Genomic DNA, 24,891 nt, shown 5'->3' with positions numbered 1-24,891 from the left:
TTTTTAAATATAATCTTCCCTTTCTTTAATATACTCTCTGCCAGCGGTGATCAGGTGACATCAGCAGTACAAACTGGCACCCCAACATGTCTCCACTCCAGGTCCTGGCCCCATAGATTAACTCACGTGTGATGATTCAGAAAAGATTTAGAGGAATAAAGACACTCAGTATTAAATGGTGTTCACTATCAAGCGGACTATCCATACAGAAATCCATGTTGGATTCACTGCAAGAGAGCCCTCCTCACTAAGCACATCAGTAGCAGGCAGTTTTCCCTGTCCCGGCAAGCTTCCTCATCATTACTCACTTTAAAGAATGAGCCAGGCACCCACAAAGGTATAAAAAAAACGTAGCAGAACATTTGCTTTGTACAAGAAACTGAAATTAAAATGTCATTCTCTGATGTTCAAACTAGACTTCTACCAAGTCAAGACTTTCCTCTTGTTCAAATCCTTGGCCAATTTGGCCCTAGTATCCATTCAGACATTCCTTGCACCATTAGTAGGACTCACAATGATTGCTGCTTTTGAGTTAAACCATCAAAGGTCTGTCTATATCTTGAGCACTGGCTTGCTGAAGCTATGCTGATCCCCATAGGGAAAGGTAGAGGACGAGCAAAAGGACTAGAATCACATCTCCCCTTCTGGACTGGGTCTAAACCCAGTCTCTGTCTAAAATAAACTGTGTATGGGAATGCTCTCAGGCACATTGTCCCTGGAAGAGCATATATCCAATTCCCAGGAAGTTCAGTTACCCCTAGAGCTATACGGTTACCATGATCCCAGGCAGACCCCCAGCTTGGGTCAAGCACCACAATTAAACACAATATTTATGCATAACTTAAGAACAAACTATTTTGACAGCAGTAAGGTGGGCTGTTCTGTACCAGCTCGTCCCAGTGTAGGGAACAGTCCTGGGCATGTTTAAGGTACCAATACTTCGCCCCCAAGCAGTCATTTATACATGCTGGAGACACCAATCTCAGATGGATGCTACAGTATCACTTTTATGGGGCTGTGGTATCACAACAGGAACACTGTAGTCATGCCTTCCCTCTCCCATCCCTCGCCCTCAGTAATCCTGTGACTCCTCAAAATACATAATCCAAGGAGGCTCTCACACACAAAGGACAAAAGGATGAAAATCAAGAGCTAGTGTTCTGCAAAAGCACTTGCTGAAAATACTCGCAGTATGGCAGGATACATTACTGGACAGTACCACCTGGCCCTTCTCAACATCCACGCAGTCGCATGGTGCCATTAAGAGAGAATCCTAGTGATTGTGAACAGCAGTGTGGAATGGACAAAAGAAATTTTTAGTACCTTGAGAAAAATGCAAATTTGTCTACCAGTTTTGAATACTATCAATCACACTAACTGTCAAGCCATTTTAAGTAGAGGTGCAGTCTCATTAATAAACAGAGCTATTAACAAAGACCAAAACTGTGGAGTCCATAAGAGGGCGTGGTGGAAACAACAGACAACAGAATTTGCAGAATGCAAAATTTTGAAAATTAAAAAAAATAAAGGCCTCTAACAGTCTATAAAATCCCAAAGTACTGAACTCTATTTACCATACTAATAGATATTCAAAAGAGCTACAAAACACTTGTAATTTTCTATTCTATTTGAAGTACTTTTCTGTAAAGGAAGGGATTTTTTATTAATCCCATTTCTCACCAAATATATTACAGACTAATTTTTGAGTCTGTAACCAGAGATGGTTAATAACGGTAAAAAACGTGCATTGTGTAATTTGTTCTGATGATTTTATTACTATATACACCAGGACATGGCTTCCATATCATACCAGTGTTTAATTTTGAATGAGCCTGCTGCAGACTGAATTATTTTATTGCACTCCTTGTCCCTTAGAACATTTGTTAACTGTAGCACCTCGTCATTGGCTGGAGTAGGCACTTATGAAACAATTTTTTAAAAAAGCTATAAATTTTAAACCACTCTAACCCGTGATCATTTCAGATCCAGGACTGACTGATTATTATAACTAGCTGATAAAGTTGTAACAAAACATTCAGAGTACAATTGTCTTGCCAAAATAAAGCTGTAATTCAGAGATTGAATAAAGGCACAAAACAGCCTCCAAGACAGCACAAACAATCCCTTTTTAAGGGGACACATTAAAATAAAAATATAGTTCTCTAAAACTGTTAATTAAATTTAAGTTACTCCAACTAAAATATACTGCTAAATTATATAGTGACTTTTCCTATTTTTCCATAATGTATTTGTCTTCTCTTTTGGTATTGTGCTAGATAAAACTGTGCCACACATAATAAGAATGATATTAAAATGCAATCATAAGTACAAAGAAAACAACACTCAGTAATAAAGGGAGTAATAATTGTTTATCAATTACACCTTTATTAAAAGTCAATGACTAATTTTTTTAATGCATTCTTTTAGAGACTAGGTTTTTTCAGGTAATTTGTAACAAATCTTATCTTCTACTGAGCATTTGTACAGGGTCTACTGCAAATCACAGTGAAAATAGTAACTGTTATCACTTTTGAAGTAAAAATACACAAAGGGAAACCAAAAAGAGGTATCCCTTCAAAAGCTCATTCAGAACTAAGAATGCAATTACTGAAATTATGCAAAGGGAGACACAGAACAGAAAAACACAAGGTCACCACTGGATGATTTATGTCTAACATGATTCATTCTCTGGTAATGGCAATCAAATCAGATCTCTGACTTCTATGAGGAAAACTAAAGGTAAGAGGGATCGAAGCACAACTCCCATTCCTTTTGTACACAGCAGCAGAGCTTGATAAAATCTGTACCAAGGGACAAGGGTTCATTACTTGATATCTGAACAGTATCACGCAAATATAAAGTGCTAATGACTCTGAGAACAGAGGGGAATGCTACACCAGCTTTGCAACTAAGCCCAATTTTCTGTATAGGTAAATAATAATTAGTTTATAAAGAACTAATGATACAATTAGGCAAATGCTTTAGTCAACCTGGACAGAAAATTATGATTCTTTAATATCCATATAACTATAATTCCTGGGGCCATGATCACGTGAAAAATCAAACCCACCAAATGTTCTACAAGTGAAAAGTTTGACAAGAGTCTGATGCTTTAATCTCACTCACAAATAAAGACAAAAATCAACAGAAAACTGAGGTCAAATTAATGTGGTGGTTTTTTGTGCTGTTTTGGTTTGTCTTTTAAACTAAATTGATTGCAGCAATGAATAAATAAGGTTCAAAGAATTCTTTTAGTAAAGGCCAGGCCTTGTGAGTAGGTATTATATTAACTGTCAGTATCAATTAGAACTCACTGGGAACAAACCTTATTTACAAAGCAAGAGTTCTAGGAATCGACTTGTGTGTTAAAAGAACCTCTGAATTGTTCCAGTATGATGTTAACAGAGCTGAGTGCTGCTTCACTGAGTGGGGTACACATTAAGAAAAACACTCTAGAAGTCCAGGAGAGTTCATCTTCACCATTTAGCGTGGGATGTATACACCCATGCTAGCAATTTCAGAAATGTGACAAAACACTGTTTGTTCATTTCTATTTTCTTATTTTTTTTTTACTTAAAGGGAGGATATAATAAATAAATAGTGTAAACTAGACAAACATCCTCCACAGCCACTACACTTTGGCAGACTTTAACATGTTTAAATGCATCAAAGAAAGGAAGCAGATTAAAAACTGCAAAATATTTAACTTTCTGAGAGCTATCTCACATCCTCAATCCTATTTAGGATTGAGGCATTGACAGGCATTGATCACCCCACAGTTTATGATGTAAATAGCCAAAGATAGGAAAGAAGAAGACAAATATTTCCTATGAGTCATTTTTATCTTTCTCAATAACTCCTTCTCCTTCCTTCTCCAAATGCTTCTTCTAGAAAATACGAACATCAGAAACACATTTATTAAGTCAGCTGTACTTTCAAAAGGTTGCCTTGTGATACTTTGATGATTACAAAGCATGCAAGTTACACAGAAATATCACTGTATCATTGTAGATGTATTCATCTCAAATCCACAAAGGGAGCCTATTAACTACTGAGGTTGACAGCCTGCACAGCAAGAAACCAAAGCCCTAGTTCAGGTAATCAAGACATGAAGGATTTGGTTTTGGGCACAATAATATGAGTCACAGGTGACAAGGAGATAAATGTCACTGTTCCTCATGAGAGGAAAAGGTTCTGGAATGCTGTTAGCTTTTGTACAATGACATGGAAAAAAACATGCAAATATCAGTCTCTTTGAGGAGGAAAACATGTGAGGCATTACAATTTAAAAGGAAAAAAATCCTCCCCACTGTAATTATTTAAACATAATTCTCTCTTTTCAACAGAGGCCATTTATTACCATCCTGAAGGTGTCTACAAACTGCATGAAGGGGCCTATAAATTGCAAAGGGCAAAACTGTTTTCCAGCTCTGTGTTTGTATCTCTTCCAGTGATAAGTGGCACTGAGAGTTGAATAGTTTAATGGTTGCTTAAAGAAAAAGCAGAAAGAACAAAGGGCAAGATGATTTCTTCATTTTTAAAAGCAACTTAACTCTGAAATGCTCTGAAATTCCTGTACTTCAGCAAGGTTTGGGTAATGTCCTGATCAGAATCATAGAATCACAAAATCATATAATGGTAAGGTTGGAAGGGACCTTTAGAGATCATCTAGCCCAAACCCCCTGCATAAGCAGGTTCACCTAGATCAGGTCACAAGCAGGTCTTGAAGACCTCCAAGGAAGGAGACTCCACAATCCCCCTGGGCAGCCTGGTCCAGTGCTCTGTCACCCTCACAGTGAAATAGTTTTTTCTTATGTTTAAATGGAACTTTTTGTGTTCCAGCTTCATCCCATTACCCCTTGTCCTGTTGTTAGATATCATAGAAAAAAGGGATGTCCCAACCTCCTGACACCCACCATTTAGATATTTGTAAATATTAATAAGATCCTCCCTCAGCCTTCTCTTTTCTAGACTAAACAGCCTCAGTTTCCACAGCCTTTCCTCATACGAAAGTGTATCAGAAATATACTCTTTTGAAAAGCAATTTAACTCAGAATTCCAGCAAGCAAACTCAATTGTTCTGTATTTTAACAAGAAAACTATTTTTGTAATATATATATATAACCTAGTCATACACAGTAGTTTTACTATTAGAACCTTGCTGTCCCTTCCCTGCACATGAAATGTGCAACATTTCCTTGCTGAAACATGTCCCATTTCTCTCCCTCAGCACTGTTCCGACATGCAATGAACCCTTTTCAGAGAGACACACGCTTTCTCATCTTGCATCAGTGATTTTTACAGTGGCTTATGGTTATCTCACTACAGGATTGAGATCTAAGTACTGTCCAGTTATAAACAGCAACTAATACACAATGTGTATACCTGTAAATCGCTTTACTTGCAGGTTGAAAAAGAAGATGCTGAGAAAGATGCTGTTTCTGCCTTCTTTAAGTAGCTGAGGCATCCATACACCAAAGACAGTGACTGAGTTTGTATTAAGAAGTTACTTGCCAAGCTTACAACAGGCATGCAACATTCATGACCCTAGCTTAAAACTGTGTTTAAAAATGAGCTTTCATATTTCATAGAATCACAGACTCATAGAATGGCTTGAGTTGAAAAGGACCTTAAAGATCATCTAGTTCCAACTCTCATGACATGAGCAAGGGCACCTTCCTCTAGACCAAGCTGTTCAAAGCCCCATCCAACCTGCCCTTGAACACTTCCAGGTATGGGGCATGCTGAGCCTCTTGGGCAACCTGTTCCAGTGTCTCACCACCATCACCCTGAAAAGCTTTCTAATACCTAATCTAAATCTTCCCTCTTTCAGTTTGAAGCCACCATCCCTTGTCCTATCACTACATGCCCTTGTAAAAAGTCCCTTTCCAGCCTTCTTGAAGCCCTCCTTTCAGTATTGGAAGATATCCCTGAGGCCTTTTCTTCTCCAGCCTGAAAAACTCCAACTCTCTCAGCCTATCTTCACAGGAGAGGTGCTCCAGCTCTCTGATCATCTTTGTGGCCCCTCTCTGCACTCGTTCCAAGAGGTTCATATCTTTCTTATGTTTGGGAGCCCTAGAACTAAACACGGTACTTTCTTCTGGAGTCTCAGCTTTTAGGATTCACGTTTCCTAAATTCTGTAGGCAACAAGAAAGGTTATAAACTTTCATCAAAAGCAAGAGAAAGGCACACTGCATCTCTAGAAAAATGAAATGCTTTAAGGTTAGACATCAAATCTCTACTAAGGTGTTAAATAGACATGGGGATATAAAGTGAATAAAACAGACAGAATGAATCTTGCTATACACATTCACCTCTTTTCACTCCAATCCCCTGAAGATTATATTAAGAAGAAATTAGCAGGATTAATGCTGAAAAGACAGGCTACATCATTGATCAGGCATTTTGTTAAACATTTCTGAACTTTACAATATCCAAGTGGACAGTGTCCCTTTTTAAAGATAATTTCCATTATTACAGTCAATTTGCTATAGCAGAAGTTCACACACAGCATCCCTCAAAAAGACACCAGGCTTCCCTTGAATAGCTTTAACATAAAAGGCAACATAGCTTTTGTGGGGACACTTTCTTGCTGCCTGGTTTGCAAATTTTAAGTTAAATATAAATAGCATTAACTTTCCATTTAGCAGGTTAAAAAGTTAACTCCAATATACAGTACTCATTTAAGTAGCCCTTGGTGCAGAGCAATTATATGCAAGCTGTCACAGTGAAAATGGAATGCAAATTGGTTAATGCTGTACAAAGGGAAAACACAATTCCTCAACGAACAGTCAACACCTTCAAAGTCTCTGTAAACCAGCCCTAATAATCTAGCACTGCCTTTGGTCTTTCCCATCCCCCAAAATCAAGAAAGTAACAGGTAAAAGATAAGATAATCAAGCACCTGGACTGGGAGCTGAGCCAAGACAAAGAACCAAGCTGTTCACTAGGACCTCACCTTTCAGCACACATGCAGCCAAGGCCAATTTTAAAGGAAGAAAGAAGCTACGATGTCCAAGAGAAGGAAATGAACTGAGGGAAAGGGAGACAGGCTGCGCCACACAGAGCATGTGAAGGTCAGGAGATCACTACCAGAAAGTGCTGCCTGCCAGAGCCCCTCCCAGCTGCCACCCCTTTCTGCTTACTGTACAGACAGAAACCCCCAGCTGAACTCCATGGCCATGTCCTACCTGCCAATCTCCACCCCTACGTGTGCACTCCATCCACTCATTATCTCTGGCAATTCAAATATTCCCATTCGCAGTGCAAAAATACTGGTAACATGCAAAATGTCCACTATCTGTCCCACCAGGCACTCCCACAGAAAGAAAATTATCACCCTCAGCACAATTTGGAAACTGTGCTCATGTTTGATTTTCCAGGAACAAGCCCTCAAGCAGAAAAGAGAATAAACAAGAAAATGCGTACAGAGATCATCCAGAAGTTTAAGGGCAAATCTGTGCTGAGTGAGAGCAACAACCCTGTCTACCCAAAAAGTCAACAACCAGATTCCAAGTATTTTGGAACTCAATATTTCTTTGGTTAACAAAGTTTACAAACCTGAGTTGATGCCAGAGACAAAAAGAACATACTCATTTTGCAATAAATCTCAGGGAGAGTAAAAGCTTTTAGAAGGGCTCACCCTCTAGCTGAAGAAAACCAGTCTGCCAACATAGAAGCTGGATTTGCAAAGTTTTTTAAGTAGTAGTTAGGGACAAAGGGGAAACCATACTGCCAACTTAGTTTGGCCACCACAGTTAATCCATGAAAAAAGCAATGCCAGGACCTTTACTGACCAAAAACCAAACAGGAGTGTTTGCTCCAACAAAAGACAGTGTCAACAGCAGGGTACAAATGTCACATTAAGACAGCCATGGGACACATCCAGATCCACAGCAAAATGTGTAATGTCCACTCCTAACGTGGAAATAAAGATGGATTTTAGTGTATTTCTCCAAATTACATTTAGCCTGAAGCTTCTCCTCACACGTATTTCTTTTGGACAGTGTTTAAACAAAAACCATGCAACCAACCAACCAACCAAACAAACAAATGAGGGATTACATCTAGGGATTTCCCATGATTCAAGACAGTTTTCTCTCTGCTTTATTACAATATTCAATGACAGACTGTCATATTCTATCACTGACCAGTGTAAGCAAGCTTTGTGGCCTGGAGAGGTGGATGGCTCGCTGTGGCTGTCATGCTATCATGAGCACCAACTGCAGTGAAGACAGTTTTTTAAAATAACTTTCCAGATAGGTAATTAAGAAATGCAAAACCTCCACAGATCCTGTGGAGCACGTTTGGCAGTGCTCTGAGGTGCCCATCCACACAAGGGGGGACAGCTACAAATTCTTTGAGGACAGGGAGGTGTGACCATTCAGTGCCCACTATGGTATCAGCTGTAGCATTGTGTTTCTCACAATCCTCATCCTAGATTGTTATCTTCAACAAATAATACTGGGCATCAGTAAACAATAATTTAGTAAAATTCTGTCTATTTCAAGGCATTTTGGTATCTTCACAAATATCATAAAGACACTAGCTTCTCTATAAAACAAAATTAACTGCTGTTAGACCAATGGCAAAAAACCAGTTCTGAAACCGATCCTCTTGGTGTGATGAAAAAAATTCAGTTAGCTCCATTCATACTGATATATAATTTGATAGGAGGAGTCAAGTTTTTATTTCCAGATGATTTCTTTGAATGCATTTGAAAATATTTGAACTCACTTGAATTTATTTGAAATTACTTTTTATTAGCTGTTTAACTCATTAAAATCATACTCCAGACTGAAAATTTGATCTTTATTTAAAATATGTTTAACCAGTCCAAGATTTCTTAGTTACATAGTCCTAACTACTTCTAAGAGATGAAACAACTAGTCTAATTCAACCTGAAATTATTAGCAGCTTTATTAACTGGAAAAGTCTGCTTTTGCAGAAAAATTACTTTTTTTTCATCCAAACAGCAACAAGTTTATGATGAAAAGCTTATATACTTCATTGCACAGAATAAACTAATTATCTTCACTCTAAATATTCAAGGCTTCTTCATCACCATCACACCTCATCAGGTCATATTCAAAATTTTCTCAGATTTCACAAAATTATTTTCCTACAGCTATTTTAGCAAGGCACAAAGAGGCAACTGAATAGTGTCAGATTTCAGCAGGCATGTGGCCAACAAAAAACATACTAAAAACATAAGTAATCAGCATGCAGCACAGCTGTATGTGACTATATTTGTTTTGTTCAGCATTGTAAATTAACCTGCTATACATGAATGCTGCCCGCCAGTTCTCCAGGGCAGGTATCTTCATATTTGTTTAGCATAGTTGACTGAAATGCAAACTATGGCTATGACACTGTACTACTAGTAAATTATTGTCACCTGAGGCAAAAGTCTGCTCTTGTTTATCATACCGTATCAATTTCCTGCATGCCAGGGAAATTCTGCACATACCATTGAAGAGCAGGCACTAAACTGAGGTGGCTAAAGTAAGGTCTTAGGCTTATCATAGTAGAGCCTGTACAGAGGTGAATAATTCAAGTGCCCAGTGCAGATACTTAATATTACATCATGTGAATGCTCTCCTGCAATTTTAACAAACTTACAGCACCCCATAGACAGAGCAGTCACCAATCAGATCACACTTCCCATCTGATGCTGCAGTTAAATCCTGGACATCCCTTCCTGCCTACAACTTGTCTTTGCAATGCTCTAGCTGTAGAGCTCTTGCCATCCCTTGTCCCTGAATACACAAGCCTTTGGGTCACATGGTGAATGTGGGGCAATTTGCAGTTGACTGAGAGCAGATCTCCACCCACTCCCTTTGCCCAGCGCTCCAGCTGTCCCAAGGCTGCCTCTAGCCCCAGCCCTGCAACAAGGCTGGCAAGCACTGGGTATGGGTTGCTGTCAAAAAGCAGCTTTGTGCCTGGCCTAAAACAACCTGGCTGTGGGCTGCTGCCAAAGGGAGATGACTAGCCCTTCCTGATGACAAGATAGTCCCCTGGCGTGGGCTCCCATCCTCTCCTGCTACCAAGCAGTGGTGGGACAAGTTACATCAGCACAGTAAAACCCCTAATTCCAGTGAGGGAACTATAGAGGCACTATAGACCACAGCACACACTTGCAGCCCCTACAGCAGAGAAATTATAGCCTGCCCAATTAATCAATTGTACATAGACTATACGTCCTTCAGTTTCCAGCCACAGACTTCAAACATATTTCATGTCTGAACCAATCCTAAGCAGCCTGTGTATTGACACGTGCTCTGCAAAGCTGCATCACTCTTAACTGCAGTGACTTTGAAGACTGACCTTCAGATCCATAAAAAAGCCGTTCTTCTGGGAAATAATAGGCCTTTGATACTCTAGCACATTGTCAGGGTAGTCAAGTTGTCAACTGGCAGTAAATAGAGAATAAAATCCCAAGAAGTAAAAGGCATGCTATCTGGGAAATGTGTTTTTTCACTGATGCAGTTTCTATTTACCTCCAGCCTCAGGAGGGTTGGTGTAGCTCATTGGTAGCATACATCAATGGTCACAACTTCAAATCTGCCTGCTTCTGTGTAGATGTGCATTTATGAATTTATATGTAAAACAACTGGTATGCAAACATCACATTTTCCTTTGGTAAAATGGGTCACAGGAAAAATTACGTACTTACATGCTCTGAAAATCATCAAGTGTTCTTAAGGACTAATTTCCAGTTATGAAATATAAGAGTTTCACTCCTTCAGGACAAAACATTTATTGATAATAAGAGACAAAGCAAGCTAAGTCCACACATTTATTTATCCCAACAGTTTTCTGCCTCACAGAATATATTTTTATTAGCCTAGTTATGAAGCCATTTAAGCTGTGTGGGTTTTTTTAAAAAAAATTAAAAATCAAATATATTTTACTGTCTACAAAACACCCAGGAACACACCAGAAAGTAATTAGGAATCACAAGCGTATGACATGTGAGCCACAAGTACTCGGTTTTTAGTCTGGAAAATAAACCTCTTAACAACAGATATGGAATGCTTTTTCTCCAACTCTTTTATGTGTAACTGGCATAACTAATTTGAAAAATAAGAGATCATGTGCCAATCTACTTTTCAGGCAGAGTTCAGACAACAGATAAACTCAGAGGAAAAAAGATCAGACTAACCACACCCAGTGCTTACATTAACTCTGCAGAGGAAGAACCAGCATATCAGAGGGCCTGTGGATAGGTCTCCGCAAAGAGGCTGGTTTGTACTTGGAGTCTGCCAGATTCTCATTTTTGCTAAGGAGCAAGCTTTGACTCATTCCGACATCAGTGAAGGGCTAATTTCCTGCAGATAGGTTATCATGTGGCGAAGATCAGAGTTAGAAACTAAGATTATGTAAGGGGATACCTATTGATGTTCATTGGTTAAGCTTTTTGGATTTATGAAGATAACTTTTAACTGCATTTGACATCACAGTCTAAATTTTCATAAAGTATGCTGCATTTTGAGAAAATGCCTAGTTTCCTAGTATGGTATGGAAAACTTCAGAGTAAGCGGTTTGCTAGTGAGCAACAGGACGTGCCTACTGACATCTTGATTAGAAACTCTCCCTTAAATCTTAAGATTCTTCAGGCTCAGCTTACTGATGAACAATGCAAGAAAGTTTTATGATGGAAAAAAGTTGCTCTTTTTGTCATGCAACTAGGCAGCAATAGGTTATCGAATACATATCTGTCCCAAATAATGCCAGTGCTGTATTTCAATTACTTACCAAAACAGATGTGCATACTATTACTGTCCTGTGCCTCAAAAGACAGCTTGCTGCCAACCAGGTAATATAATAATCAACAAACTGGATTCCAAAAAGGATGCCAGATTCCTCCCAGCAGCACCTACCTCTGAAGCAATTACATATATTTAGTCAGTATAGTGCTGGATTTTAACTTTATCAAAGAACTGCTCAAGGGCATCTGACAAGCAGATAACATTTTATGGCCTGACTTCATACCTGGCCATGAATCTCTGGTTCCTTTAAACCTTTCAGGTTGTGCTACTGTCAAAGAGAACACCTCGAAGAAATGGAATAGTCTGTCTGTTGGTGCCCTGGACTCTTGGGTTGGATACATCATCTGTGCAGTACAAGTAGCATCTCGTTTATTACTAATTCCAAGACTGCATAAAAACTAAGAGCACAATATACACAAAACAACATCTAAACACTGAAGTATTCCTCGGTTCTAAGAGAAAAATATATACAAATCACAGAATAGTTGTAGTGGTTCTGCTATGGTTTGGAAACCAGTGCTATGAAAACCGGCTCTGAATGCATGCATCTCGCTGAGGTCTTTCTGAGCTCACTGAGAGCCTCCTTTGCAGTCATGGCTGGGGATATGGCCCTGTTCCTAGCCACAAGCTGCATATCACTTCCAGGAACTACTGCTTGGGAAATACAACTCCCATCCCACAATCTATGCTGCAATCTCTTTTTCACAGCTACATTAAATTAAACTCACAAATAAAAGATGCTGTATGCATTCCCACACCTAACAGGATATGTGAGAAAGGCTTTCATCATAAATGTCATCTTTACCTGCTTGCTTGACATTCAAACTGTAGGGTAGAACACAGAGTATTAATATAACCCCTGAAATTGGACTGATAATTGACTTTGAGTAATTTCAGAAAACCAGTCCCCACCAGTGGTGGCTGCTGTTCTCTCTCATTCAGCATCTGGCAATAAGTGAGTCTACTGAGTGATCTTGGCAAAAGTTGGAGGACTGCTTTGAATTTCCTTCACAACTCCTCAATGTCCAACTGTATTAGCTGCTGAAAATTAAACACTGGGGTTGTACATCTTGATTCCACAACAATTGTTTCTAATGGTCCATGTTGCACGTTTTTTGTAATTTAAACATTTGCTTCAATTTATCACAATTACATGACTATGTGTTACACAGTGACTTGCTGGTAATAAGTGGAAGAAGAGCAGCCAGCATTTAATGTTCATGTATACGTTTTTGACACACTATCCAAAAACACTACATAAAGTACATCCAAAGCATGTAGTGCTATCTGCAGAAAGTTCCCTACATATAGCTCAGCAAGGTCACATATCACTCCTCAGAAAGGAATTACCAAGGACTGTTCTGAAAACATCAACCCACCAGACACACATGAGGCTGTAAAGAAAAAGTCAAGGGAATATGAGTGGTTCTGTTTGGTTTTACTGTTTTGAATGACAAAACAACATCATAAATGGCATTAATTATTTTCTGCGCCAACTGATGCTCTGCTAAGGCAAAGACAAAGGAATGAATGGTAAGAGCAGTAGGACTCAAAAGTCAAGGCCCAAAGCCAAAGCTGCTGGTAAACAACTATTTATAATGTAGAACATCCAAATAGGTTCGTGGTGTTCACTTACAAATAAATACCCTCCATCTTTGATCTACTGTGTTAGAACTCCCATCCACCTTTCATGTTTCAGTCTCTTAATGCATCCCACAAAGGTAAGGAATCAATGCTAACCTGTTCAATGGGCTTTTGGTGCTTTTTTGTTTTGTTGCCTTTCAAATGTCTGAGTTCTTCCAGTATTGTTTGTGATTACAGCACCTACAAACGGATGCTAGCAATCTGTGCTACAAAGTGCACCAATAGAACAGGACACAGATTAACATTCATGTTGCCCTAGAAGATGCCTTATTTCTGCCCAGTAATTGCTGTAATGAATACAGTTGCTTGTTAAGGCTTCCTGATAGTCTCTATCAGCAAGTTTCTACCTCCTATAGTGCTCCAAGAGCTTCTGCAGCTCTACTGTCTTTGGGACATGTCCAACATGGGCTTTATCATCTGCTGCTTCTCCTGTACTCGTATCAGAAGAAACTGACTGATGAGTTCACACACATTGCACAGACTTCAACAAACTTCAGTTTCTGCTCAACATCGGTGCAGACAGAGGGGCTGGTGGGGAAAAGGGGATGGTGCACTGTCAGCTGCACATGCATGCTGCTGAATGTGCAACTAGAGCCCTAGCTGCCTTCTCCTCTGACCAAGCACAGCTCAGCACTTTCCTTGAGCTGGCTTCAGTCTCAGTTGTCTGGAAGTGCTCCACAAGCCACAGCTGTGAATAACTACGCTGCTTCTGACTGGGAATTTTAGTAATATTTTTTAAGAGCACCATCTGTATTATTACAGTAGGGAGTAATCAGAGCAGCTGTAAAACACCAATCTGCTAGGACACAAAGTAACATAACAAATTGGGTTCTGCTGGTGCCCACCAGAGTCACCCTGATAAAGTGCAAGGATGTGGCATGAGATAAAGCTTGCTCATTCATCCTGTAAAAGAAGCTTCTGTCAGTCTTTCCATGCTTTCTCTAAGCCACACAATTCAGAAAATCCTACCCAAAACAGAAAGCCAGCTTTCAGTTAGAAGAGCTGGAATAAAACAAAGGAAGTAATTTTGCTCAGTTTATTAATTATAATGACAACATAAGACTCAACATCAATTATACACAATAAAGAAACACAGTTCGGGTCAATGATCTGGATTCATTCTTTATGGATTGTTCTGTTAAAGATGTGCTGAAATTTGCTTGTGTCCAGTGAGCTGAAGATCACCATTCTGGTATTTGGCTTTGCCTATTATTTAATACAACTGCTGAAAAACAGAAGAAAATAAGAAAGCCTCCTACAGAAGCCTCTAGCAAGTAATCTGTCTTCTCCAACATGGCAGATCTTGACATTGACACAGCAGAGTTTAAAAGTGTTCCTCCCCACCTTTCCCTCTGTTACTCAGTACTTTCTGGCAGGTTGGGTCACGGTAAATTTTCAGTACAAGAGGTCAGCAACTTTAACAAATGTCATGCTGGTAGGTTACAGAGGCTTTAAACCTAGAGAATCTATAAAAAGTAACAACATAAAAGACATTTATATAGACTGTAATATAAACCTAGGAAATGTCTAAAATGGTTTGTACCCCACTAGAAAGTGTTTAAGGGTTCAAAATGAAATGAAAAAAAACCAATTACTTGAGTAAGCCTATTTAGCTCTTGCTCTCAGCTGAACAAAAGTCACAGCTTGTGGCTCCAGAGCCACAGGAATCTGTCCACCCCTAAAACAACAAATAAAAAGCCCCAAGAACAGATAAGCTGTGTGACCTGTAGGTACATAAGCCACTGCTAAGGTTGCTGCCTTGTAGTACTGCTCAATCTGAACGGGAAATAATTAATTTCTTGTGCCAATTCTTGACGTATCTGGTCAATAGATGTTTGAGGTGTAAAGGATGGGAGGGATAAGTCTCTTTTGCTCACAGCAGCACTCTTCTGCTTCATACAAGCAGGATTACCAAGCCACAGCCTCTTGCCAGATCAGGCTCCATGGCAGGAATCTTTCAAAAGTCAGTTTAAAATATCTAGACAAACAAACATCTACCAAGAGATATTTCTGTTTCAGTCCTAACAACAAATAGTGCCAGTCATTTTTATAGACATCTTACATTTTTTTCAGCATCACTAACCAAAACAAAAACTACAATGAAAACAAACAGTATGTCTACCAACTGCTCACATATGAATTGAGCTGGTGAAAGACATCAGTTGTCTGATGCGAAAATAACTGTCTTTCTGTTCCCTGTATTTTTTACAAGCCATTGCACCGACAGGTCTCTACAATATACTACAACCCATATGCATTTGGAAAGCCTATTAATGCAAGCTGAGTACTACACTACCAAAAAAACATCCACTCCTACCCCAGCTTTACCCATAGAGTAGCATAATCTTTATAAAAATGCAAAATAAAATATTTGTAAAAGTCAGTATGTTAAATAAACTTCTGGGTGCAATTCAAGTTACATTTGAATTTTTAAATCACCTTGAGGGTTTTATTTCTTTTTACTGTGTTTTACTGGCCACTTAAATCATCCTTAAACAAATCATTACAATTAGTCTTAAACACATCTTTTCCATTACTGGTCACATCATGTTTGTTTTTCCCCTTAAGACAGTGGACCCAAACAGCTCAGAGTCTGTAACTTAAGCCTTTCCAATGTCATCCAACAGTTCCCCAGGCTTTCATGTCCTGGTATTTCTACCTAGACATTTTTCTTTTTTTTTTTTTTTTTTTTTCGGAAATGATTCACAAACAGTAGCCTCACGCCATAAAACCTCTTCTCTTTCTACATGTTTATCAAATTGAATCACTCTTAGAACATGTTCACCCACTATGAAAAGTTTCTTCCCTCTTCTACTCTGAGATCTCCTGTGGTCAACAAGGGTCTCAGGTTCCTTCCATTCAAACAACAGGCCAAAAATGAATTGTACCTGAAATTCACACTCAGCAAACAAACCAGGAATACGACTACAGAAGCTTCTGTATGAAGATTTCGGTTACATTGTTAAATGTCAACATGAACAACTAGCCAGGAAGAGTGTCTCTTCCTAAATCCCACGCTCTCTCTTTTTGAAGGATGGACTTTTTATTTCTGATGGATCCATAAAGCTCCCTTGAATGCTTACAGAGGAAGCCCTCCACCTGCAATGGTAGAAGGAGAGAGGAAACCTCACCTATAATGATATACACAATACTTTTGGTTACTTATAGAAAACATTAACTTGTTTTATAACTGGAAAAAACCAACAGATCCAGCTACAACAAAAGCATGGGCATAACAGTAAACAGCATTACTTTTTCCATCATGGTATTAACTAAGGATCAGCAGTAATGAGGCACAGACTCCTTCACAGTAGCAACTGCTTTTTCTGAAATGGTTTATGAACTGACATAGCCACCCTTATTAAACACACCTTAGTGCTGGAAGATACCAGAACTCATCATGTAGTTCCATAAAAATAGCCTTCCTCACAGGGAGGTGAAGGGGTCATTTCTTCTTGTCTGGGGCTGCAGTCCCTCCATGCCGTACACTCTGTCCCGTATCAGCAGAACTGGCCGGTGTACAGAAGGTCAGCAGTGACCATATCACGTAACAAGTGTCTCTCCTGTACAGTGTTTGTCACTACTGCCAAGCACAAGCAGACCCACAGACTCACTACTGCTCTCCAAAGGTCAGAAATCACTGCTAAAGAGCATAAAGCCCCACCTCACACACTATCTCTGATCCTATTGCAGCAATGTTGCAGCCCCAAGTAGGAACAGTTCATCCACATGTATGGGACCAGTGCATTGGCACTGTCTGGATATAGGCACAAGTAAAATCTGGAAAGTTCTAGCTGAATGTGCTTCAATTACATGTGTGGATTAGCCAAAAACTGCAAACAGATTCAAGAAGAGTGAGCAGGATTTCCCAGCACATGCTGCAAATCATTCTCTCTGCAAATCATTCTCTCTGGTGGCTGAACAGCAAGCGTTGCCTACAAAAGCCAGGACTCAACCTAGAAGACCAAAGCCCCAGCCTGCTGTGTTCGATCTACACATGCTGTAAAATGTAAGTGAGCTTGAGGAGTCCTCACGATGCTGTTTTCTGCCCTGCTTACTCAACATCTGTCATTGTTCTTAGAGCTGCTCTGTGCTGTCACAGCCATTACAAAAGCAATTGTTTTATTGGAGGTGTCTTTGTAAGTTAAAGTTCCATAGCATTCCCCAGAGGTACCTGACCAGGCTCCGCCATAAAAAGTAATCAAAAGACAAAGACAAGGCAGCTTGCTGCTTCTGATAGCTTTTCTTCTTTCCATCTTCATACCAGACTTTCCTTATTCTAGGCAGAACAGATAAAGGTGGGTTCCAAAGGTAATCACAATCTCTTCAGCTCATGCAAAGCATGCTTTCTTTTTACCTACTTGTTACAGCATCATGTTAAGCCAGTAGCAATCTCACAAGTAGTCAAAACACTGAACAGTTCAAGCTTTTTTTTTTTTTTAAATGAAAACAGCATACAAGGCATTGCTCAGAACAATTAAAAAGTAGGTTTGTAATATGATTATTGAACAAACACATTTTCCTAGCATTCGGTACTAAATTCAAGCAATATTTACAGTCATGTGACAAAGAAGAGCCCAGTGCACCAACTTATTCTCAAGGTAACACTGACAAACTCCTATGTGTGTGAGAAAAAGGCAGGAAAAAGAAGCAAAACCATGAAATACAGCAGAAATCAGGCTGCTAGTTGAATATTTGACAGCAGCTGTGAATACAGCAATGCGGTTCTTGAAGCAAAAACTTTTTAATGCTCATTTAACAAAGGCAGCTGAAATAAAATTTGATGGTTTTTTAAGTTTGTTTCTCCTGGCCTACAGGTTCTCCTTCACAGTCAGTCTATCACTACTCCATGCCCGAACTGCAACAGGCATGAAAGGAGTTGCTTGGCTCATTGACACGTTTGTATCAGTAAGGTTACAGATATGAACCATGTACAGATTAAAAAGCCAAACTGTTGCATACTGGTCAGGTACACTGACATCGCTTCGCAAAAGTAACACAGATATGGTTTCTACCTACAGGCATCAAATGGTACACGGAACCAGCCCACCAGGATTTGAACAAACAGCATTTTATAGGTGCATCAAATTTTGAAGACTAGAAACAGCCACTGGATGTCTCTACCTGCAGAAAGAAAAAAAAATACTTCTGCTATCCCCACAGTCTAGGCTGGCAAGACTTGAACCACCACCACCACCATTGTAAAAGCTGAAGTTCTGAGTGGTGATATTGGGCTGCCCGGGACCACAATGCTACAACAGCCTGGGCTGCAGGCCAAGAGTCAGAGGACACGGTGCTGGAACAGCTGAGGATTTGATTTTCCTCCTACTGAAGGCCAGGTTTTACCAATACAATTTCCTCCTGAGGCAGTAAAACTTTAAATTCAAGCATTTGAATGATGCAACATGAAGGCAGTTATTAATAACCTAACTGGTTCCAACTACTTCCAGAGTCATTCTGTGTTAGCTGCTGAGAAACCTGAATTGCACAAAATTACTCTGTAGTGCATCTGAAATATTACTTTGTTTGGACTGACTACTTATAAACTGCGTTTGAAGTCTGTAAGGGATTTATGACAGTATTGAACTGCCTTTTAAACTTTAAAATGTTAGTTATTGCCATCCCTGTTATTGAACAGTATGTAAATGGTACACCACTGCATATTTATGTCTTCACATATCATCTTTGTTCTAAGATTACAAGTAGTACGCTTATTAAGTGATCAGAGCCAGAAATCATTCACATTTGTGAGTGTCAATCTGATGAAGCATCTTTTCTTTGCACATTCTGAGTTCAGTTTCCCACATTATGCACCCACCTTAGGCTGTCACCTATGCTCCATGCACAGGCCTAGCAGGTCTAGCACTCTCACACCCTAATGCTGTGTGTCTCTCTCAAAATCTCAAAATAAAAGGAGAGGTGAGAAAGTGTTAACTCCTTCCACGCCAGAAGAATGGGTATTGTGTTTATTCTCTTGATGCAGAGAGGTTACAATTTTGTGCTAAATTTACCACAGTTTCACAGCCACTCACACCAGTGTTCCCCACACAGAGTTTATTTTCGCCACATTTCCAGCATCCTCCATGAGCCTCTGTGTGACCTTCCTCCATACGACCATGATCCCTCATGCTGGATCCCTTCCACAAAATGCAATCACTACCTCAGACATGTAGCAGGACAAAAGACTATGTTGCAGATTGTATTGCTACAAACAGGTGTATCTTAATAACCCAAAGCCACAAAATTGAACATGATTTAGAATACATAAAGTCGGTGTCATGATCAATAGGTTTTTTGTTAGTCAAAAGACTAACATAAACATGATTAGCATAATAAGTATTAATAGCATAACAGTTTTAAATCTCATAAATGCTTCATTACTGCTATAATCCTTCAGCTACTGACTAAAATGAAGTGAGACAACCTCACACCTGAAAGGTTACTGTGAACTGACTGTTTGTGCATATGCATCCATACATTAAAGTATCTCATGCATCAGAGACTACTGCTACATGAAGGAGAAGATTGGGCAACAGTGTTTTCCAGCAGTTATTCCTTTAGTAATTTGGATTGCCCTTTATATGCTCACAACATCGTTCCTCTGAAATGCTCAGCAAACAATAAGGAATATTACCTTGTTTAGCTAAGACATTCAGTCCCATTCTACTGCATACCACCCTGCTACTGCGAAGCATTTCTGAAGTTTTTATTAACTTACTAACAAAAAACCACCAAAGCTCCTGGTGACTACTTTCTTTTTCAATACAACATCTGCTTTCTAGAAAACAACATGCTTAAATATAATTTCATTTCATAATCTGCAGTAAATATGATATGAACAACATCCAATTTCTGTCAGGAAACAGCTTTTACAATTTACTGGGAAAAATTGTTTCTCATACATTGAGAATTCCTCTTTTGTAAGAGGATGCTTGTTACATCTCTCATGAATTAAAGTGTAAATAAACACCCACCTCATATAAAGAGCTTAAACTGGCATTCATATAAAATAAGATTTTCTTCATGATAAACAATTTGAGCACAAAATGTTCCTTCAAGCCCTGATATAAATCCTACCAAGTTAGTTATCTCATTGTATCAGCCTTTTGCCTTCACCACTACTGTAGTCATAGCCTCGTCACTTCTCTGCCTGCTTTCCTCACACTGCCCTCTTCCCAGTATTACCATGCTAGTTCTGTTGGGCCAAAGATTCAATTTTCCATCAAGTAAATATTTGGTGAAAGAATATAGAAGGTCCTTTTAGTTAAAAGGAACCCAACCCTCTATGGAGTCTGTAAGTTAGAGAGTCCCTTCTGGACTGAGCAGATTCATCATTGCACTGCTGGCCTTCCTTTTCCCAACAAATTTATCCTTCTTCTTGTTATTTATACCATTTTTATTTCATTGAAATGCTTTGAAAATGTTTTGACACCTACCTTAAGATTGCAGGACCTTCAACAGGGCTGAATGCAGGTGTCTGATACAGATCAGATCCAAGAAGTTTAAAAAAACCCAAATAAAACAAAAATCCGCCCATTCTGCCTTCTCACTGACAAAGATTCACACCTCCTGTTTTGTCCACAGAAATCTGACATTTCAAATAAGATACAAAAGGTTATCTTTATTCAGCTTGATGCTCCCATTAGTAGCACAAGATAAAAACTAGCTTTGATTAAAAAAAAATACCTACAGCAAAATGAAGCTTCATTTCATAAGGATATGGCCTGCCTCTAGCTTACATACACATTAACAGAATGTACACAGAAAAGAGATCCTGTGTGTGAAAGGTATACCTTAAGAGGACCAACGTACATTATACATCCTCAGCCTCTAGATCATAGAAAATAAAGGTCCCACTCAGAAAAAGAGGAATGGTCTTCAAACATTTATTTGAGCTTTCCCTACTGGAAACAGGCACAAGAAGTCACAGAAAATAGCAAATGCCACTTCAGTGAGTAAAAATATACAGAATATATACATCTTCCCAGTGCACCCAGCATGGCACAGACACCCAAGTGCTCTCTGGGAGTGGTACTCCTGTGCTTGAAGGGTGCTATCAAAATTAACACCTCTACAGAGCTCCCGAGTTTATGTATTTACATGGTGCTGCACTGAGAAATCAACACTGGGAGACAATGAAACATACCATGGTAACGAAAACATACTTAACCATAGTCAAGAGAATTTAACTCTAAAGTATTTGTGGAGTATCTATGACTTCTTCACACATTAATGTTTTTGGCAGTTATTTTCATATATTTAATAAAAGGACCATTACTATTTACTGGCAATCTTATAAAATTATTCCTCAGAAGAATTGCAAGTTATCTTGTTTGTCAATGCTTTATTAAAACATGCTTAACATCCTGAATTAACACCACAAGTAGCAATTCTAGTCATGCGAGACTGAGATGTGGTGGAGATGAAAGACACCATGTTCCTATTTAAACACTTCATGCTAAGTATCTTTCACTAATACTTGTATTTATCACTCAGCAACGTGAAATATCTCAACTGCAACCTACTTCAATATCAGTATTTTAAATAGCATATTTTAAGTAAATGCCAATATTTTAATAAATCTTATCTTTATATTAGCTATATTTCCAGCTGCATTTTTTATCTCTGATGTGCACAACCAAGTTTATGCTATAGCTAAGAGTCCTTCAAATTTAAGTGAAGCACCTCTTTAACTGGTACGTAAGTTCAGTTTCTTCTGTTAGTAAGCACTTCCTTAAAGAATTTATAAGATGGAATCCGATTCAAGCAATGGACTACAGATTTTTAATTGTTTTGTTAGTTCAGATTTAGCCACAAACAGAAAGATGTACTGCTGTTGCTCTTCTGTAGTTGCTACATGAGTAAGAACATGGAGCTATGACTGAATACAGCAACTTAATAATACATTAGATTTTGAAAGGATACACACTATTGGGAATTTGAGTACCTATTAGGTACACTGCACACTCGATCGCCAGAATTAGCCCCATGACAGCCTGCAACAAATATCATTGAAGATGCTGTGGTGAAAATACACTAGTTACTCTTCTGCAATAACACTCTGTTTTATGTACTGCTCAGAGCACTCGCAGTATTTGCTAAAATATCCTTAGCAGGTTTTTTTCCCGTGCAATACTTACATCAGACCACACTCTAAGACATGCAATCAACCACAGATGACACGAAAAGTTAACCAAACAAAAAAGAGAAAATTTTTAAAATTAAATAAACCACTCAGAAGAGAAACTCCTGTTAGGTCCATTACAGCAGGGAAGACCGAGATGCCGGCAGATCCTCTACTGACCTCTCTCTGCTTTTCAAATCGAAGTGCATCCAGAAAAGGCTTCTCTGAAGAATATTGTTTCTCCAGACCTCCAGGGCCGCGTTTCCCTCCCTCGTCATCCCCCTTCAGCACTTACAACATACAGGGTCACAAAATTTTTTCCCCCCCGCCCCCCCCCCCTTGCCTCCCGTCAGCCTTCCCACCCGCGGGGCCACAGCGGGGCTCCGACACCGACCACAGGGCCGCGGGGGCTGCTCAAAGCCTCCCCCCGCCACCTTCAGGCGAGGGCCGGGTGGGAGGGAGGCGAAGCCTGACAGAAGCCAAAGTCCTGCCCGCCGCCGCCAGAGCCGGGGAAGCAGTCCCGCAGCCTCCCCACGCGGGACGCGGCCGGCCAAGAGCGGCGCGGAGTCTTCACCCGCTACTCACCGACTGGCTCAGAAACTTCCCGCAAGTTGCGGTGGGCGCGGCCCCCGCCGGCGGGCACCATGGGACCGCCTCAGTTAGCGGCCTCCGCCAGCGGCCGCCGCTGCGGCGGCACCACCGAGCATTGCGCTCCCTCCGCGGCGAGCCACCCGCAACTTCTAAAGCGGCAACAACCGCCAGCAGCGAACGACGGCAGCCGGGCGCGGGGCTAAGCCCGCACCCCTCCCGCTGGGCGGGACGGGGCGGGGCGGGGCGGGACAGGACAGGGCGGTCGGACCGCGCCAGGGGGCGGTGGGAAGCGCAGTGAGCCCGCCCTCTCTCCCTCCCTCCGTCCTTCCCCGCACACCCGCCCCCTGCGCTGGCAGCACCAATGGCTGCAGCAGCCGCAGTCAGTAGGCTCGCTACCGCACTTAGACCCCGGCGAGCCTGCCGGGGTGCGGGGCGCTCAGCGCCGCCGCCGCCTCTTCCTCCTCCTCCCGCCAATCCTCCTCCCTGCTCCCCCCTGTTCCATGGCTGCTTCTAGGGAGCTGGCTTTCCGATTGCCGCGGGGAGGAGGGGCTCAGACCGCGGGACCGGCGGCGCGCCGGGAACGTGTCGGGCGGAGCGGACCGGAGAGGGAGCGACTACGGCGCGGCGCGACCCCGGGACCGTGGCTTGGGCTGCCCTCTTACCGAAGCCCGGCCGCGGCCCGGCACCTTCACTGCGCGGCGGGGCTCCGTCTAGGGGAAGGCGGCGGCTACTGCAGCGCATCTCACTGCAAGGCAGCGAACTGTCCTTCCGATCGCAGCTCCCCAGAGAAGCCACCCCGCTCGCCCCGCGGACGCCACCGGTGGGGACCGAGAGCCCCGGCTCTTGGCCGGTGAGGGCGGGGCTGGCGCTCAGGTTTCTGTTCAGCAAGGCGCTGCACCCGGCTTTAGGAGAAGGGGATGTCAGCGTGCCACAGGCTTGGCTGCCTGGTAGAGGTGAAGCGGTTTGGAACGGCTGGAAGTGCCGCGGCGGACACCTTCCGTGACCAGATGTACGGTGAAGCACACGCGGGGCAACGTCGTGGAAGTGTAGACATGAGCTGCAGCAAAAGGGGGAATGACAGCTTGGACTTTTCTTACCGTAATAAAGATTTTTCAAGGAATACCTCAGGAAAGAAAACAGTCGAAACAAGGATAGTGCCATTGGTTTATTTTATTTAGGTATCATTTATGTTGACTGAGTACCAGGGTAGACCTGCATGCACAAAGGTGACTTCAGCAGCTACATACTTATCTCTAAGGCCCTTGTAGCAGCAGCCTTCCCCCCTCCATGCTGGCTCAGCGTCTGGCTTCCTTGTACCACAGAGGTAGGACAAGCCAGTGTTGCAAGAGTTTCTCAATCATTTGATAAGCCAGGATGCAAAGTCCCTTCTGAAATTAACCCATAATGGAAGAGAATTCTAGTTCTGCCGGCTTCCCTACTGTCATTCAGTGAATACAAATTCACCAGATGGAAGTTGTTGGGTTACAATGGCCAGGGGTGGTGCATTTCCTGGTGCTTTTCACTGTTAAAGTTGGTGGCTTACCTTCTTGCACTAGGAGCTGTGAGATGTTGGTTCCCTGCCCACTTCCATGAGTGCCAGACCAAATGAGGGTGGGGCATGGGGGGTATAAAAACATGTAGCTGGGGCAATATGTAGGTGGACCATGAAATATCATCAATTTTCAATTGACTTAAGGGAATTGAAATCTCACATGTTGTCGTGGTTTAGGCCCATCAGGGAACAAAGACCATGATTAGCC

At 41.0% G+C, this 24,891-nt stretch overlaps 1 protein-coding gene across 3 annotated transcripts in view; it reads right to left on the bottom strand.

The window, feature by feature from the left end:
• GHR (growth hormone receptor) overlaps positions 1–23,351 on the bottom strand; it is a 137,496-nt gene extending 114,145 nt beyond the window's left edge. For all 3 annotated transcript variants that reach the window (XM_062018731.1, XM_062018732.1, XM_062018733.1), the window contains exon 1: positions 23,126–23,351. The gene's annotated coding sequence lies outside the window, so the exon portion shown is untranslated. The remainder of the gene's footprint in view (positions 1–23,125) is intronic.
• Positions 23,352–24,891: the final 1,540 nt, after the last annotated feature.

This window comes from Colius striatus, chromosome Z, assembly GCF_028858725.1.
Source record: "Colius striatus isolate bColStr4 chromosome Z, bColStr4.1.hap1, whole genome shotgun sequence".
NCBI lineage: Eukaryota > Metazoa > Chordata > Aves > Coliiformes > Coliidae > Colius > Colius striatus.
This window is presented reverse-complemented; position numbering and strand designations above follow the sequence as displayed.